Consider the following 4,990-nt stretch of genomic DNA (forward strand, 5'->3'; position numbering starts at 1 on the left):
AAACATCAACCACAGCTGTCGCTACGACTACAACAGCAGCAGCCACAATATTAGCTGCCGCAACAACGACAGCAGCTCGAATGATGAGAACAGCTTTAACAACCACAGATATGCCGACAACCACCACTTCCCCACAACAACCACAGCTGCCCCCATGATTACTACAGCTGGTGTTACGATGACAACAGCTGGACCAATAACAGCTGCTGAAACTACATATGCAGCTACAACAACAACAGCTGCATTCAAACCAACAACAGCGACTCTCACAACAACCATGGCTGCCCCCACTACAACCACAGCTGCCCCCACTACAACCGCAGCTGGTGTTAGGATGACAACTATAGCTGTGTTTACGACAACCATAGCCCTCCCCACATCAGCCAAAGCTGCTCCCACAACAGCACAGGTTCCGCCACAACAACCACAGCTGCTCCCAGAACAACCACAGCAGCAACAACGACAACTACAGCTGCTGCTAGAACAGCTTCAACAACCACAGATATGCCGACAACCACCACTTCCCCCAAACAACCACAGCTGCCCCCATGATAACTACAGCTGGTGTTACGACGACAGCAGCACCAATAACAACACCTGTTGAACCTACCACCAAAGGTGTCTCCCCGACAACTACAGCTGCTGCCACAACAACCACTGCAGCGCTAATGACAACTACAGCTGAGGCTACGGCAAATACAGATACAGCTACTACAACCACATATGCACACACAACAACCACAGCTGCACCCACAACACCCACAGGTGCCCCCACAATAACCACCGCTGCTGCTACGACAACAACAGCGGTGGCTATATCAAACACAAGTTCACACACAACAACCACAGGTACAGCAATGACAACCACAGCTGCTGCCGCAACAACCACATCTGAACCAATGGCAAACACTGTAGCACCAATGCCAACTGCAGCTGCAGCTACGACAACTACACATACAGCTACAACAACCACAGCTGCTGCTACGACAACAACAGCTGCGGCTACAACAACCACAGCTGCACCAACGACATCCACAGGTGCTGAAACAACAACCACAGCTGAACCAACTATAACAACAGCAGCAGCCCCAATGACAACTACAGCAATGACAAATACAGGTATGGCTACAACAACCACAGCTGCACCCACAACAAATACAGCTGCTCACACAACAACCACAGCTGCTCCCACTACAAGCACAGATGTTCCCACCACAACCACAGCAGTATCAACGACAACTACATCTGCGGTTACAACAACCACAGCTATACAAACCACAACCAAAGCAGCACCAATGACAACTACATCTTCGCCTATGACAACTACAGATGTGCCTACAACAACGACAGCTGCTCCCACAGCAACCACAGCAGCACCAATGACAACTACATCTTCGCCTATGACAACTACAGATGTGCCTACAACAACGACAGCTGCTCCCACAGCAACCACAGCAGCACCAACGACAACTACAGCTTCTGCAGCGACAACAACCACAGCTTCCCCCACATTAACCACAGCTGCAGCAATGACAAAAGCAGCTCTGGCTACAACTACTACAGATAAGGCTACAACAACCACAGCGGCACCCACAACAACCACAAATGCTCCCACAACAACCACTGCTGCACCCACAACAACCACTGTTGCAACCACAACAATCACAGCTGCGCCCACAACAACCACATATGTTCCAACAACAACCACAGCAGCAGTAACCACAAAAACACCTACAGCTATAACAACCAATGCTGCAGTCAAAACTACCACAGCTGCACCCACAACAAAAAAAGCTGCTACTACAACAACTACATCAACCACAGCCGTCCCCAGAACAAACTTAGGTGCTCCCACAACAACTATATATTTCCCTTCAACAACCACAGCTGCTCCAACAACAATCACAGCTGCTGCAACACCCACAGTTCCTGTAACAACAATAGTGGCTCCCACAACAACAGCGGCTCGAACAACAACTATAGCAGCTTCTACAACAATCACAGCTGCTCCTACAACAACCACAGCTTACCCCACAACAACCACTGCTGCACCAACGACAACAACAACCACTGCTATGACAACCATAGCTTTACCTACAACCGCTACAGCTGCCCCCACAACAACCACAGCTGCTGCTACGAGAACTATAGCTGTGGTTACGACAACCACAGCCGTCCCCACAACAGCCAAAGGTGCTCCCACAACAAGCACAGGTTCCGCCACAACAACCACAGCTGCTCCCACAACAACCAAAGCAGCAACAATGACAACTACAGCTGCTGCTACGACAACTACAGCTGCTGCTACGACAACCACAGCTTACCCCACAACAACCACTGCTGCACCAACGACAACAACAACCACTGCTATGACAACCATAGCTTTACCTACAACAGCTACAGCTGCCCCCACAACAACCACAGCTGCTGCTACGAGAACTATAGCTGTGGTTACGATAACCACAGCCGTCCCCACAACAGCCAAAGGTGCTCCCACAACAAGCACAGGTTCCGCCACAACAACCACAGCTGCTCCCACACAAACCACAGCAGCAACAATGACAACTACAGCTGCTGCTACGACAACTACAGCTGCTGCTACGACAACCACAGCACCAACAGCTGCCACCAAAACAATAACAACACCTGCTGCCACAACAACAATAGCTGCTGTAACTACCACCACAGCTGGCCCTACCACAACTACAGCTAACCCCACAACAACCACAGCTGTTCCCACAACAACCAGAGCTGCTCCCACAACAACCACAGCTTTAACAATGACAACAGCTACCCCCACAACAACAAAGGCTTCTGTAACTAGTACTAACCACATAACAACCACAGCTGCTCCCACAACAACCAGAGCTGCTCCCAAAACAACCAAAGCAGCTGCACATACAACAACTACAGCTTCTGTTAAGACAACTAATGTGGCTCCAAATACTACTGTTGTCACAACCACTGCATCCACTAACCCTCCAACGTCAAATGAAGGTGTACTTATTTTAAAGTTCCGGATGAGTCGTACATTTTTAGAAGCCTACAAAAATGCACATTCCCTGGACTACCTTACTTTGGCTTTAAATGTCACAACTGAGGTAAATGTTTACAATTAACTTCAACTAAAATATTTAAATGTATATATAAAAACAAATCCTGCCTGAGAGTTATTAGTGCATAGTACATTTCTTTCATCATTGTAATGCTTTGTATGTGTGCTGATATCTTTCTATAGTTGAATCGAGGATACAAAACAATATATCCTGTAATCTTCCTCAGATGTATCATCATCAGTTTCTGGTATGTTCAGTTTTACTTTTAGGTCCATATTTCTATAAATTACTTGCTTAGAAGAAGTCTATTAGTCACATGTTTAGCATTATTTAATAATACTATTACTAATATTACTAACATAATTACTAATATAACTATGCCTAGCGAACAGTTTTTTTAATTATATGAGAAAAAAATATTCCATTTTATTTGGAACGTCAAGCCAGGAAAAATTTAACGGGCCTATTTATATAATGAATATGAATTTGGAGGACAGAAATGATTAAATATTAAAAAATTAGAACTATCACTAAACGCTTCAGTCATACAAAAGTTATACTTAAATCCGAACTGGTTCTCTAGCAAATTAGTAAGATTGTCTCACCCAATGTTCAAGAAAGGCCTTTTTCCCTTTAATCAGATTACAACGTCTCACTTTCAGTTATTTGAAAAGGAAATAATCTCCCAAATTTCACTATTTCTAAAACAAGCCATAGAAAGTTGGTTGCAATTTCAATTTAATCCTCCAGAAACGACAGAACAAATATTGTGGTTAAACTCAAATATACTAATTGATTAAAAAAAAGTATTAAAAAAATTAAAAGTATAATCTTCGTAAATTATATCATCGGTAGGACTGGTGGAGTTATGTCGCACATGCAGCTAACAAAAACATATGGAAATGTCTGCTCTATCCAAAATTACAACCAAATAATTGCAGCATTACCGCAAACATGGAAGAGGAAAGCGGAAGGGGGAAAAAGTAAGAAACTTGTCTATCGGCCCTGCATTAAAGACCATAATTGGTTAAAGAAAATTGTGATAAATAAAAAAGTATACCAGTTTCATTTAAGGACCAAATAATTGACAGCTGTCCCATATACAGTGGGGAGAACAAGTATTTGATACACTGCCGATTTTGCAGGTTTTCCTACTTACAAAGCATGTAGAGGTCTGTAATTTTTATCATAGGTACACTTCAACTGTGAGAGACGGAATCTAAAACAAAAATCCAGAAAATCACATTGTATGATTTTTAAGTAATTCATTTGCATTTTATTGCATGACATAAGTATTTGATACATCAGAAAAGCAGAACTTAATATTTGGTACAGAAACCTTTGTTTAAAATTACAGAGATCATACGTTTCCTGTAGGTCTTGACCAGGTTTGCACACACTGCAGCAGGGATTTTGGCCCACTCCTCCATACAGACCTTCTCTAGATCCTTCAGGTTTCGGGGCTGTCGCTGGGCAATACGGACTTTCAGCTCCCTCCAAAGATTTTCTATTGGGTTCAGGTCTGGAGACTGGCTAGGCCACTCCAGGACCTTGAGATGCTTCTTACGGAGCCACTCCTTAGTTGCCCTGGCTGTGTGTTTCGGGTCGTTGTCATGCTGGAAGACCCAGCAACGACCCATCTTCAATGCTCTTACTGAGGGAAGGAGGTTGTTGGCCAAGATCTCGCGATACATGACCCCATCCATCCTCCCCTCAATACGGTGCAGTTGTCCTGTCCCCTTTGCAGAAAAGCATCCCCAAAGAATGATGTTTCCACCTCCATGCTTCACGGTTGGGATGGTGTTCTTGGGGTTGTACTCATCCTTCTTCTTCCTCCAAACACGGCGAGTGGAGTTTAGACCAAAAAGCTCTATTTTTGTCTCATCAGACCACATGACCTCCCATTCCTCCTCTGGATCATCCAGATGGTCATT

Source organism: Coregonus lavaretus (genome assembly GCF_964263955.1).
Source record: "Coregonus lavaretus genome assembly, chromosome: 38".
Classification (NCBI taxonomy): domain Eukaryota; kingdom Metazoa; phylum Chordata; class Actinopteri; order Salmoniformes; family Salmonidae; genus Coregonus; species Coregonus lavaretus.